Source organism: Poeciliopsis prolifica, unplaced genomic scaffold (assembly GCF_027474105.1).
Source record: "Poeciliopsis prolifica strain line A6 unplaced genomic scaffold, Auburn_PproV2 SCAFFOLD021, whole genome shotgun sequence".
NCBI classification, from domain to species: Eukaryota; Metazoa; Chordata; class Actinopteri; order Cyprinodontiformes; family Poeciliidae; genus Poeciliopsis; species Poeciliopsis prolifica.
The window spans coordinates 8,278,469-8,293,749 of NW_026562396.1; the positions used below are offsets into that span (position 1 = coordinate 8,278,469).

At 42.5% G+C, this 15,281-nt stretch overlaps 1 protein-coding gene across 1 annotated transcript in view; it reads right to left on the reverse strand.

Moving 5' to 3' along the window:
- Positions 1–9,326, reverse strand: part of LOC129369485 (semaphorin-4B-like) — a 72,500-nt gene extending 63,174 nt beyond the window's left edge. The window contains exon 1 of the mRNA XM_055044921.1: positions 9,157–9,326. The gene's annotated coding sequence lies outside the window, so the exon portion shown is untranslated. The remainder of the gene's footprint in view (positions 1–9,156) is intronic.
- Positions 9,327–15,281: the final 5,955 nt, after the last annotated feature.

The following is a 15,281-nucleotide window of genomic DNA, read 5'->3' on the forward strand; positions in this document are numbered from 1 at the left end:
ACTGTTTGTTGCGATTTGATATAGTTTTCAAACTCTGACCACTTCCAGTTGAAGGCCGACTTTACGTTTCAAAATGGCTGCTGTTTTGACGGATTGTCAACATCGTTTATTGGAGTTTATCATAACAACCTCAAATTTTTTATCGTGATAAATCTATCACGATGAATGACAAACGATACGATAAATGCTGAACTTATGCATCAGTCAAAGATGGACCAACTTTGTGCTGTCTGTGCTTATTTCCAGAAAAATGCGCCGTGCAAAATGTGTTTTTCGCAGCACGAAGCAACAAAACACAGAGGAGCTCTGGTTTCTTTTTTTTTTTGCCCCACTCCAGACTCAAACTCCTCTTTCTCTGTCGCCTTTGATATCAATTATCCTCATTGTTCCTGGTTCTTCCATGCAGGCTTCAAACAATGACTGACAGCTGAGCGTGTCCACTACAAAGAGAATTAGGGAGGATTATGTACAAAGGCAATGACCTGGGCACGTCCAGACTCAGCCATTCATGTAATCTCTTTTTGGCTTGTTGGAGGAATAAAGGGAACCGTGAAAGTTAGGTTGTCGAGTTTCCCTTTAATAACTGAATGCAACAGCAAGTCCGGGCCTCTGTGCTTTTTCTGCTTTTCGTAGAAAATCCAGAAGACACAATTTTATTCGGCTCATGTGTAACACGGAAAACCTGCAAGGGAGATAGTCTTATAATTAATCTCCAGCTTTGTGCTTTCAGCGACTGTAAGCAACATGGGAATTTGTCAGATATTTTGAGAAATGTGATGAGGACAACCAAAAGCAGGCGCAGAATGCTCCGGGTTGCATCCTAATGACTCGCCGTGACAGGAGTGAAGGCTCGTTCTGAAAATGTTGCCGCTTTCTGCCGGGTTTGTGTCTGCCAGTTTTAGGTAGACGTAGATGGCTGTACTCAAAGCCTGCTATATCGCACAGACTGAACAGGAAGGGGTTAGCCTAACAACTGGCTTTCTGTCCCACACCTGCGTTGGTTTTCCCTTTTAAAAAACTCTTCAAATTTTCCTCCCGGTCGGCACTGACTCAAAGTTCCTCTTCTTTATCTGCGGGGACACTTGGTAATCCTTCAAGTACAAACAGCGATTTACTTCTGAGATTGGAATCGTCCGATTTATGCTGAAAACAAGCTTTAAGCAGCTGGAGCTGGATGCGTATTCAGCAGATACGCAAAATATTCATGAATGTTTTCACATTTAATCACAGTATAGTCAAAAATGTCGGTGCATCTTATGGTGACAGACCAACACAAATGAGAACAAAACTAAAGTGTGGAGACAAAGGATCCGATTGTAAACATCGGTCGGCCCCGTGGTCAGCACGGTTCAGTCAAAGTCCAGATCTTAAAAATTGATTTTCACAGAGGGTCCTCTTCCAGTCCCACAGAGTTTGAACTATTTTGCTAAGAAGAATCAAAGTAATTACTAAAAAAATCTGTGTATGTTGGTAACATTGTTATGCACTATTGTGTGAGGATACGATCTAACAAATGAGAAAATCACATTTTCGGTCAGCTGCAGACTATGCAACTCCAGTAGATTTTAACTAAACATTAGATTGAATATATATAGCATATCCCTAAACGTCTATCTGAGTTTATTTGGAGTGTATTTTTTTGTTAATATTGAACACATCTCCCTCGATCTGATGCTGATCGCTACTAATGTCTTACTGTCATCAAGGCACCATTCGATGCCCGTGCATATCCGTGTCAAGGCCCCCCACGGAGCTTTTATTGAGGTTAAGTACCAGACAAACAGCAGATTTGGAAATCCGTTGTTCGGAGAGGATTTAGTCCCCCAACAAAAAACACAAGAAAACAAAGAAAGTTGTTTTGAAACCTAGAAATAAAACTTTGCCCACCACAGAACATGCTGCAGTTGTCTCATAGCATTTTGTCAAGCTAGCTGTCTCTGTAGCCGATGTGTAGTTGGAGACCCTTGAACAAAAACAAGGGTCCTTTTATGCTTCCATGTTGGCCACAGTTACTTTCACACAGCGTTTTCAGAATGTGACCTGTTCTTCTGCGATTGTTCAGGGGATCCTTTCTATGGATTCTGGTCTTTGAGTGTTTCAATAGATTTTCAGCTCTATAAGTGAAGTGACTGACTGGGCCTTTCAAGCTGTTTCACATTCTTTCTCTCAAACCAATTAAGATTTTTCTAGCCAGCGTGTTAGGAACTACTGTCTTGTTTGGAAATCCACACATTTCATCTTCAAATTCTTACCAAGAATATCCCAGTACATTTCTTCCTTCCTATGGTACTGGTATAAAGTCTACCAGTACCAGATCAGGTAAAACAGTCCACATCATTATCTCTCAACCTGCACACTTAGCTAGCTTCTGGCACACTGAGTCTGAGCTTGTAAAAAACTTTAAAAAAAAACCAACCCACTGCACTAAACATTAAAGTCCAACAACCCAACATGCAAACATGCTTGTTCTTCAGCAGTGGAGTCTTGTGTAGTTAGCACACTAAGACACCATTGCCATAAAGTGCATTATTTGTTTGCTTAGCAGAGAAATCTGCTCTTAGGTCTGTGAACTCCTCCTTTTTAGGCCTTTAATATAAAACCAACTGAAGCTGATTTTCACATTGCAGCAGAAATGCTGAAGTTCAGATAGTTTCTTGGCTTTTTGCACAACAATCTCTTCATGTGGTCAGAAGAGAGACAACCTGCATTTCCTGTTTGTTCCCTTTATTTACCAGGAACTTAATTTGCAGACAAGCATGAAATGTATGGATTACTTGCGACAGTGTACATTTTATGGTAATAACCAAGGAGCATTTAGGTATTGTTTAGGTGTATCTTTGTCAAAGAAATACTCTGTGGGAGGGCATATAAAATATGAATCAATTTAACTCCCATTTTCCCCAAGTACTGCACAAATCCAGACTATAGAAACATCTTGTGTAGGCTGAAATTACAGGCTCCAGCTCCTCTGTTATCACGCTAAACATGACTTTCTTTCTTTCTTTTCTTCCTTCAGTTAAGTGATCTAACACGCTGGAACGGCCAGTGCCTGCTAGGTTGTTGGTACAAGCTAGCACGACCTGCTGCTCACAGAGACAGTAAAAATCACTCAGCTGCGGCAGATGGCAGCTCATGTCCATATCAAAGACACGGGAAGTGGCTTCCCCTGTTTTCATTTTGCTCTCCCATCCCTCCCTGCTGCCTCGTCGTGGTTACCTTTCTTCCTCTGCCACACACACACACACACACGCACGCACGCACACACACATACACACACACACACACACGTCAGAGGATAGCCTGTCTTTACAGCGACATGAAAGACAATTAAAAAAACGGAGGCAAATCGTGTCATCCAGTTTAATTGGCGCTAACTTTCATGTTTGGTTATCCCGGAGTGTTTTCAAGGTCCTTGGATCCTATAACTAATCGTCCCCACTTCTACACGCAGAAAGCGGTCTCAGTGGAAGACTTCAGAGCAAATAAAGTGTTCTCGTCTTACTGTTGGGGCAGCGCAGTGGGTTAGATTGGACGATAGAACCAACAGTTTGTTCTTTTAGCTTGCAGGAAAGGTCCAAACATAGAATGAAAACTCTATGTGAGGAATCAATCATTCTAACGATTAATCGATTAAACAGAAGGGAAAAAATGGCTTTTTTAATACGACACCAGGAGACCCATTACAATATGCCAACATACAACTAATTAAACTCCATTTCTCAATAATAAAATAAACAACTTATTACCTGAAATGTAATAACGTAGCATTATAGAGCAGGTGAAGCTAAAACTGTAGCACTTAAGGAGTTCTGGGTAAAACATATTTACAGACCACGATGTTTTTATCTGTAAATGCAAAATATAGATATATAAATATAAATGTGTGTGTCTGTACAGTTTTGGCTTAACTGCTTCTCTGACTTTGTTGGTTTGTTTCAGCTAATTGCTTTTTTTGTTTGTTAAGTCTGTATACTTGAGTTAGCAATTAATCAATTATTGAATTAGCTGATGATTATTTCAACAATTGATTTGTCACGATCAATCCGATTAATTGCATCAGTCTTAAAAAAAATACCCAGCCACAATGTTCGAACGGGGAGGATAAGAATCAGGAAAAACAACAAGCAGGTGTCTGTAGATTATCCAGCTTCTCCTCCTGAGGTCAGTAATCAGTAAAACAAGCACGAGGAGGCATTCTGACATGCAGCAAGACGGACTTCTGCACGCCTCTCCGTCTCCCCTCCTGAATGAAAGACACTCTGTTCTGGGGGAAGGGCTGAGATGTGGCGATGATGTGAACTCTGCGAGCGGTTATGAGATTAATGCAGCTAAATTTGGTTCCGTTTCCCCCTCGAGAGTTTGGCAGTGACGTCTGACGGCCCGTGCCGCTCAAATGAAGACGTTCGTCAGTGTGTTTGCACAGCCAATGTTGTTCGCCCGTGTCTTTCTTTACAGGGTTTTTTTTTTTTTTGAAGATGGGAGGCTGTGGGCTACCCAGCAGGAGGGCATAGGTGAAGGTCCTACACAGCTGCAGAGCAGGAGGAAGAGGAGGGGGAGGAAGGCTTGGAGGAAACGCCTCAGGCAGCGAGGAGGAAATAATGAATTTAGCCTTTTACAGTGCAAATAAACTCAGTTAATCCACATATTGAGCACTGCAGAGCATCAAAAGGAAGAGTGCATCTAATTGTATGCACTCTATGAACGCATTCTTGCCTTTGAATTTCTTGCAAGCCGTTCCAGTTCTTTGCAACGGTCCTGAAAGTCGGGACCTGTTGGGTTCCACTTAAAGGTGGGTTTGTGGATCGGAAACAGAATGGCGGTTATTCTTAGCTCCTCGCCTCTTCCATGCACTCAGATCCCTCCCTCTGCTCCCAAAACACAGAGTTATTAATCTGCTATGACAGAATGGATTCCTAGAGCTCACATACAGATACAATAAATGAATAAATTATTCAACAATATAACATATGAATAGCGATTCAGAGCTTTTTCCTCGTGGACATGATGCTGACATGGTGCACTAAACATTTGAAGCTGTGCTAAAGAGAGAAAAAGACAGCTGGTGAGCTATAATCTGACTTTTTTAATAGGTGCTCTAGTTTGGTTTAGCTGGCTTTTAACTCTACAAAAAAAGCCTCCTTGACATAATCTGGATTTGAGCATATTTACAGACTTTTATTAATAAATGTCTATGAAACTTTGTGCAGATTTTGAGAGTATTAGGAAAAGAAAATTTACTTTTTAAAGTTTTACATCATGTTTTAATGTTATTCCCTCATCAAAACACACATGGAGTGCTGCTTTGATTCTTTCATGCATGTTTGAGAAATCCTTTAATCTCCATTGCAACGGTCAGCTATACAAAACACCTGAGGGTACTTAGCTCCGCCTTCAAGTCACAGCTCCTCCTCTGAGCTGCCATTTCCAAGCTTCCACCTCAGAGCAGCCCCCCACCACACCTCCTCCATTCAGCTCCTTCAGACTAGCCAGCAGCAATTAGCAGACACCTGGTGGAACGCTGCATCTGATGAGTTCATTATATGAGCTATTTCTCAGTGAAAAGCTGGTGAAAGTATTGTTAAAAGGTTAGTAGAGAAGCCATGTTATGATGACTTCCTGAGGGAGGACTTTTTCAAGGGACAGCGGCCCAATTTCAAGGAATTAAATTAGGACGGAAAATTTCTTTTAAGTTATATTTTTTATAACGACTCAAAGTGACATATTTTCATACTCATGCTATAAAATGGCTCTAATTGTCCCCCATTAAAATAGTTTATTAAAATCTGTTTTGAAATGAATAGTCCTAAAACAGAAACTGAAATCGGCTAAAATAAATATCAGCTTCACAAAATCTGCAATCAGCTCATCCAATGTTAAATGTGACGTAATAGAAAATTAAGTAAATGGACTCATCACACTTCAATGCTCGAGATTTTTTTTTCTTCCCTTCGACAGCATTTTATTAAAACAAAGATGGATGAGATTTGCGAGAACAGCTTCGGAGAAAAAGGACTTTTTATAGAATGCCACTTGGGAATGGAAGTACCAGACAAACGCCGAGGCCTTGCAATCTGCACTTTTTTTTCTTCTTAGAGACGTTCTGATGAGGGTCAAAGCCGAGGTCAGGTGGAAGGAAGCGAGTAAATCTTTAGATCAAACGGGGAGAAATAAACAGCTGATTTGGAAGAAGAGCTTGCACAGACTGGAACACACTGATGGGTCCTGATTTGAAATATAATCTCTTTTCCACTTGTAATATCTGTCAAGACTTTATAGCTAGTCTGTTCATGTCCATTTAAAATAGATGAATAAATCAAATATGGCTCTCACATCACTTCAGGGCAGACCCAACCATTTCGTTTAGCAAGAAATGGGTGCCAAACGCAGCCCTGCAGACATCAGACTCAGATTTTATGTAAAAACAAATGAAACCAACAGCAAATGAGTTTAATACGAGATTCTGGAGTCACTTTTAAAGGTTTGTGGGGCAGAAAGGCGACACGGCTGTCTGTTGTCAGATGTAATGAGGTTGAAACAGCAAGAAATCAATAAACTATCTTAGTATGACCACTCGCTAACCCTCTAAACGCCCAAATACTGCCCAAACAGCCAATTGGAGCTGAAGATGTAGCTGCTTTTCCTCATTACGAGGAAAAGCTTTATTAGCTTTTTTTTGTTGTTGAGGCCACAATCATAATTACTCTCCATTTATCCCCACAGAGTCCATGTCAGAGTTAAATAGCCTCCAGGAAGAGTCTTTTTGTATGCTAATTATTGATTTGGAAAAAATTAAATAAATAAACACACGTTTGCTCAGTTTCATGAAGAGCCTTATTCAAATCAGGCCTGCTGAGTCTGAAGACCTCTAATGAAGGGGGGGAAGGGTTATAACAGCTGTCCCAATAAATAACGAGTTTGTTGAAAGGCATAGCAGAGCTGATTGGTTTATTGAGTAATGAAAGAAACGCCACGCAGATGATGGAGTTGTGCTGCCTGCAGCCAATGAGTTGTTGGCGTCACGTGGATTCGCGCTGCTGCCGTTCACGGCTTTATTTATTTGTTGTTTCACCAATTACACATCTAGAACGTGTGGCGTGCATATACATATTCAGGACCGTAACTGTGCTCCCCCGGAATAATGTGAGGTGAAATAGTGTTTTTCACTTAATATTGTGCTGTGGGGATAAATTTAATGGCAAATGGAGCGACCTAAATACAGCACGATCCCGAAGGAAACACCGTTTTGTTTCAAAGGCTGCGCAAAACGTGCGTCCCAACTGGACAATCTACGATGTCGAAGTGAAGACATGAACTCGGCCCTGGTCCTCGGTGATCCCTGTCCTGGATGTTTTTGTGTGTTTTCCTGCTGACGGAGCGTCGAATGAGGCGTGATGGACACATCCAAAACCAGGACCACCCAGGTTTAGATTAAAGCGTATTCATGTGTTATGACGGTCCAATCAAAGTCCAGAACCAAACAATTGAGAATCTGGGTCAAGACTTTCACTAGCAAAACAATCCCACGAATTTCATGTGCGAAAACCGTGTGAACCTGCAGGTTCATTGGTAGAAAAAAAAATAATAAAAAGCAAAGAAGAAACATGTGATTTCCAATGGAAACATGGATTCACGTAAGTACCTCACATGTACCTCCACATGTCTACACATGTAATCACACGGTGGATGGAAAATGGAAGACATGAATAAAACACCTGATTATGTGTGGGAAGTGGGAACCACGTCTGAAAACGTGAATTTCATGGGAGTTTTTTTTATGTTAGGGTAAAAATTGCTGCTTTGCATTAGCACTCCATCAAACCTCACTATTTTGCAAGCAAAGTAATCGCCAAGTTTAGTCTCCAGACGTCAATCGCTGCAGAAAATTGCAGTACATTGACAGGTAGAGAAAAACGCTTCGGTTGGCACCAATGAATGAATTGTAAGGGTGAACAGTCTGGTGGATCGCTCACAATCTTCCAAATCTAACGACTTGATACAACCCAAGCATATTAAAATACCTGTCTAGATATGGGCCTATGAATTTTCTGGGAGTCTGTTTGCTGAACTTGCAATTATAAATAAAATAGCATTGAAAAATATTCCCCAAACACTTGAAGCCCTGGGCTGAGGAAGAACTAAGAGCAAGTTCAAGTCACACTTTTCAAACTTTAATTTGTTAAAAAAAACAATTAAATGAATAAAATAATGATATAAGTATGAAAGAGAAGATTCGCAACATGAAACAGCTTTAAGGCATAAGTAATCCTGCAGAGCACTTCTGAGTAAATAATTTGTTTTATATGTAACTCGGTGTGTGGAAGAAAATGGAAACGCATTACGATGAAATCATGAAGGGAGCTTCCAAATGTCAAGAGAAGTGGCGTTTTGAAATATTAACATTTCATCGCACACATGTTTCAAATTGCTCAGAATGAGCAGAAAGAGAGAGAAATGGACCAGTGGTTTCCTGTCGCCCACTTCCATTATCATTAATGTGTCATTCAGCAGTGAAAAGCCCAGGCGATAATAGAATTACTGTTCTTATTATGCTCAGTGTCACAGAGTCCAGCAGTATAAGAGCAGAACGGACACAATAATAAGAAAAGAGAGAGAGAGAGAGAGAGACAGAGAGAGAGAAAGACCAAATGTCACCGGTTCACATGTACACACCCTGTTTCTTCGGGCAACATGACGGGACCGGCAGGGTTTTATCAAAGCCGGTCCACAAAAAAAACAAAAAACAAAAACCCACACACTGCAGCGAGCAACTTACCGCCGCCGCAGCTCTTCTCCTTCCCTCCTTCCCTCCTTCCCTCCACAGCAAGGTGACTGACACCTCACTCGACACCCCGGAGGACATTGTGGCTTCCCATTCCAGCCGGAACGCACGTGCACCCCGGCGCTCCTCACCTGCTCGGATACATCCGCGAAGCCACACAACCCCGAGCAGCGCGAGCTGACCGGTGTCTGTAGTAACTGAGCGGCTTCCCCCCCTCCCTCCCTTCAAACCTCCCTTCAAACCTCCCTTCAAACCTCGTAACTCCCAGGCTGCAGCGATGGAAAAAAAAAATCAGCATCTTCTCACCGTTTTTCTTTTTCTCTTTCACTGAGAGCCACAAACACTTGCTGTCTGAAAGGGAAAAAGGATGCACTCACCGTGTGGGTTTCTCTTTTTTTTCTTCTTCTTCTGCTAGAGGCAGGTGGAGACTTGAGCAGAGGCTGCAGTGGCGGAGGAATCCCCCGTTTGCTAGTGTATGTGTAAATGTGTGCGTGTGTGCAAAGGAGTCAGAGCTGATCCAGCAGATGCAGACGAAAGCAACCAATCGAAAGAAGGGGAAGGAAGGAGAGGAGAGGAGTGTGTGAGCGATGGAGGGTCTGAGAGGATGGGGGTGTGTGCTAGCATTACATCATGGACCTGGGAATGGCAGGTTTTGCAGAGGGTGAGCTACGAGTGGGGGAAGGTGAGCGTGTGTGTCCCTATGCAGCAGACCACCGGATGAATTAGGATCCGCACACCTATGAACTGCGAATATCACACACACACCCACACGCACGCACACACACACACACACTCACACACACACGCACGCACGCACGCACACACACACACACACACACACACACACACTCACACACACACACACACACACACACACACACACACACACACAAAATGCATGTTGTGTTGTGCACCTAAACCATAAAGTCTCTCAATGAATAAGTTCTCATACATCTTTCAAGTGCAAAGATGATAGAAGACACTCAAAACATCACAAGCCCAACCATTTTCATCCCCATTACACACACTCTGAGCCGGGCTAATGGCTCCCCTGTAACTTTGAAAACTCAGTGAAGGACAGGCATTTCAGGTGAGTTATCCCAAACACTTTCTGCTGGCTTTTCAGAAGAAAAAAAAAACAAAAATTGAAGATGCGGCACCTGCACTTATGGTTAAAATAAAATCACCCGTTGTATGCTGCCCGACATCCCTGAGGGCGAGCAAGGAGGGAGAGGGAAGGAGTTTGCAGGAAAACAATGACAGCTCGGGGTCACATCCTCACATCACTGGTCTGTGTGCCAACTCGATCCAGAGGAAACGAGGCAGCAGGGAAAATGATGTCAGGAGTACAAGGATGAAGGAGACTCCTTTGTCTTGGTTACGTTTCAGAAGTAAAGCTAGTCTCCAGCTCTTCAGTGTGTTTTTTTCTGTCACTAACCTCCCCGTATTTACTGTCACGGTGGGGGTGTTGCATCAGCCGATGACAGGGTCTACCTGGCCAGAAGGCAGAATGGTGATTTCTAACTAGTTGGACTCTAAAGCGTGTGTTTTATTTAGTAGCATCGCAGTATGTCCAAGCATTCGCCAAAATCCATGGAAGAATAACATCTTAACATGACATTAAAAGCTTTAGCTAGGACTTTAGTTAGGACACAATGCCCTGTAGATCAAACTCATTGATCTGTGGATAAAAGATATTCTCCCAAGTTGATCTGGAGTACAACGTGTCACTAAGTCAAGATGTGACCTGCCAATAGACTCCTGCTAAAGAAAACTGAGGCCGTTCAGTTATGTCTTAGCGTGCATTCACACCAGCCCTGGTTAGTCCGTTTTAGTTTAGTTCGTTTGCCGAGAAAGTCTGATGTGTGAATGCTCAACCAAACTCTGATGCTGCCCAAAAAATGTAACTCTGTCTTTACAAACCCAGGTCTTGGTTTGGGTTGAACTGAACTCTGTATGCCACTGGAACCGTAGACTGCTCCTAATGCACAAAGCAGATAAAAGCGCAGGGCATTCTGGGTAAATACAACCAAAACAAACTCTAGTCCAATGTTAGCAAGAGCAAAGACTCCTGTTAACATTGGACTAGATGCTAGTGCTACAATCTGGCACGACTCCATTTTTGTTTATATTTAGCAAAGCAGGAAGTTAGACTCACGTCTTTTTCAGAGGTTTTGGTGTAGTTTCCTTCGGTTGTTCTTGGTGCTGCCCAGTGCGGTGCAAAAGAGAACCACAGCAGCTGGAAATGTAACAAATGTTGCGATTATAATCCCAAATCCAACCGAGGTGACCAGACGGTTAGGTGTAAAAACACCCTTCGTTAAAGCGCGTTATACAATCCAGTGACTGGACTTTTAAGTTTTCCAGTCTGACAGTTTTGCTTTTAACAAATATCACCAAATCCTGGCACTTTAACATCATTATGTAGACGTTTTACTCTTTATTTATCAGTTTCTGTTTCACTAGCCAAAAATGAACCTTAAAGTCTTTGTCAAAGTGTTAATTCTACTCAGAGAAGCCTAGAGTAAAACATTTCCCCATTTTTTAAATCATATCTTGCTTCACTGATTTAGCGCTTCCTACTGTTACCTTTCCTCAATTGCCGTGATATTTCACTTGTCAGAAACCACAATAAATCATTTTGTAACGGCGTATGAAATGTGATAAAGATGAATGGTCCTGTTGAGTTGGATGATTTAGGATAGAAAATGTTCTGATCCACTTCCTGATCTGGTGCTTTAAGAATGAAAGTGACATCAAATTCGTTATTGCAGCATTACAAATGAGAGATTAGAGAGGGTTATTATTTCTTGTCTTATTATTTCCATAAATTAACACCTTTAACTGATAAGCTTTGTTCCTTCAGAGCGCAAGTATCAGGATATCAGCCTGCCGGATCAGACGTACGGGACGTATCGGCACAGCAGTTTTCTTAGTGCTTTGGACCTTTGTGGAGCGTCCAGTGAAGCTAAATAAAAACATATTGAGTCCTGAAGGTTGAAACTCAAACCGACAGGACATTGCGGAAGATCTGATGGAAAACCAAGGACAGCGCCTTGAAATATGGAGGTCATATGAACTTTTTTCCACATTTTTAAAATTTTTTATGCTATAGACATATTTTGGTCCCAAATCAAACCGAGTCTACCAACAACAACCCCGAACTTTAACTGAGAGCATATTGATGTGCCAGGATGGCCGAGTCAACCTCCAGGCATTGATCCAATTGAGAATATGTGGCAAAACCTGAAGACTGTTTGACGTCAGCCATCGAGTCAGTACAAAAGAGACGGAGAAAATGCCACTGTGTCTGCAAATTTGTTGGAGTCAGACGCAGAATGACTCCAGAAGTTTGCTCCACAAATGGGCAAAAACAATTTTACACCAAAAAAGAAAAAAAAAACCGTCTTGGTCGATCACATAAAATCCTAATGAGGTGCGTGGAAGTTTGCGGAAGTAGCACAACAAAAAGCCGAAGGATGTGAATCGTCTCGCGTGTCGCCACAGCAAATAAAAACTCAGTTTGACATTTAGAAGTACAGCGCTTATTGGCTTGGCCAAACAAAAGCAGAAAAAGAGAAAAGCTGCAGGAAGCGCTTCGCCTGGGACAATGGTTGCAGAATAAAAGCAAAGCCGAAGTACTGGTTTTTACAAACGGCGTAAAAATAGCTGCAGAGCCAATGGCTGGAATCAGAGAATAAAAGTGCTGCAGGAGAACAAGCTTTTTCCCTTTGTACTAAATAATCTTTGTGAGCTTTACCTTTACATTTTTGATACAAAGACAAATAGAAAGCCAGCAAAACATCTCCTGGGTCTGTTTTGTTCTAGAGAAGTTCAACTTTCTCTCAGCCCATAAATCCACAATATTAGCAGCAGTTTTGAGACCAAGAATTTCCTCCATAAAAGGAGAAATTTCTCGATCAACAACTAAAACAGCAGCCTGGAGCTGTTTCGGCCGCTTCGCCTGCCTTGACTCTGACTGACCAGCAGCGATGTCACCAAGTCCCAGCGGACTTGGTGCTTCTTCCAGGCCGTGCAAAAAACACAGCCGTGCTCCGACGGGAAGCGGCCGCCTCTAAAGCCAACATGGCGGCTGCGTTCCCAGGCTTTGGAAATTAAAGGCGTAATTAGGACTGCTGACATCTGATAGTCGAGCTGCAGGACTGACTATCAATATGGCAGCATGGTATGTACTAATTAGAAAAAGTCCCACTGGCTTTAATGAACGTTAGATATGTTTGCGGCCTTGTTATTTTTTTTATTTTTTTTTTCGTTCCTAATTAAATTTATAATTATGGGAATGTTTGTTGTGACTGTGGCTGAATGTGAAAGAGAAACATGACTTCTTACCGTGTCTTGAGTTTTGCATTCTCGTTCTTGTGTTGTTGTTGTTATTTTATTATTTAGTTCCATTTATTTATTTTTAGTTGGACTTCTATTGTGTTAGATGGAGGACAAGGCTTAGATTGTCTTATTATTTCCATAAATTAACACCTTTAACTGATAAGCTTTGTTCCTTCATCGCAGGTCAGAGTCTATTTTCTTTTTTTTAATCTAATTATTGAATGCAGCAGCCATTTATTAATATTTTAAGTTTGTTAATGGGTTCTATCAGTACTTTCTGGCACTTTGAGAACATTAAATGTCTTGTTACAGCCTAAGACTTGATTCTGGGGGGATGTCAGGGGATGTGTTTTGACAAAGCACCGTCGTTGGTATCTTTTCCAGCTTTTCCTTTCGGGTGCCGCGTTGAACAGGAAACAGACGTCTCCGACGTGCTGCACAAAGAGGTCGCTTTCAGACCCCCTGGAAAGAGGAGAATCAGCTGATCTGTTTATTTTTTTCAGCGGCTGGTTGCAGGTGCTCCCTGTGGACTCGTCAAAGAAATGGGGCCTTCTGTGTCTCCGCTTAGTTCCTACGCGCTCCCCGTCCGGCCCCACAGCCAGGGACGCTGTCGCCCTTGACACACATTCCTCCTCGCGTTCATTCATCTTTCCGAAAATGCACTTTGCCACTCGGGCTCGTTTTCCACGGGTCGTAACACGCCGTGCAAAAAGAAAGAGAAACAAACAAAACAAGAAACCATCAAAGAAGCCATTTATTGTTGTTTGGGCTCTGTAAAAACATGATGTGGTGTCCCATAGAGAAAGAGAGCGTTAATGGTTTAACTTTGCGTTTTTCTATCTTTTTTCCCCCCTCCTCGTTCAAACTGCTGCGTTTGTATCTTAATTGGCAAAAGGTGTCCGCTGGCGTCTCCGTTGTCCCAATCAGCCAAGCCCGACCCCTCCGCTCCGCCGCCACCACAAAGCCTCCCCTCTTTTTTCACAACTATGCCTGCAATGTTCGCTGTTGCTGTGGCAACCTTACGGACAGCCAGGCATCTCTCTCGCTCGCTGCCTCGCTCTCCGTATCACACAGTGACTTCTGTCCCCGGCCTCACGCAGCTGATGGAGGATTCACTGCTAGGTGCTGCAGAGCAGAAAGGTGCACGCACATGCATCCCCCGCTTTTCTTTTTTAACTTTCTTACCCCAGCAGTGATCCACTGATGAGACAGTAGCTGCACTCTCCAGCAGGGAGGAGGCCGCGCTGACCTCACTCTGCTTGCAGAGCAGGAGGTGAAAACAGACCTCTGTGGAGGTTCAACTGGGATTTTTTTTTTTCTTTTGTGGTCTGAAAGGAAAAATCGTGCCCAACAGCAAGAGGGCTTTTAAAAATGGAAATAGCCTTGTGCTGTGTTAGAGTGCAATAGATTACCAGCACAGTGTGACGATGTCGCCGTTACCTGGGATGAACGGTGTGGTTGTAAAATACTTACCTCTGCTGCTGTTCAGACATTTCCAGTAGATTGAGAAAATTAGCTGGAATCAACTGGAAAATTAACTTATCTGTGTCAGATAATTATTCCACATTGGGATTCAAGGGCGGAATAATTGCTTTTGACGAGTTAAAAATGTGTTTCCTACATTTCAAACTAAAAAAATATTTACACATATATTCAAAAATCATCAGCTAAACAAAGAAAATCAAGTTTGATTATGATCGATTGTTTATTTTCTTTTTAATAGTGAACCTGTCCAGGTTCACCCTGGACAGGTCGCCAGTCCATCGCAGGGCAACACAGAGACGAGGCTAACAATCACACATACGCACATTGATTGTTAGCTTTGAAGCAAATGTGTTTTATCTCCACAGCTGCTGTTTGGGGCTCCTTGTTCCCATTCACCTTTAACATCAACAAGGCGATGATGCAAGCAGACCAGGAGGGCCTGCTATCTCACGCTCCGTTCTAATCACTGTGTGGGAGAAGCGGTTATGACTTTGTCATGTCGGCTGAAGCTCATCAGCTTTAATTGGCCGGTTCTGTCTCGCCGGAGACGGTACTCAGAGCGCAAAATGTTTGGCTTTCACTTCGCCGGGGACGAAATGTTCTGTTCCTTAACGAGATCTCCTTGACTCGCCGGTCAAGGGCCTCTTCAGGCTCGCAGGAGGAAGGAGAATAA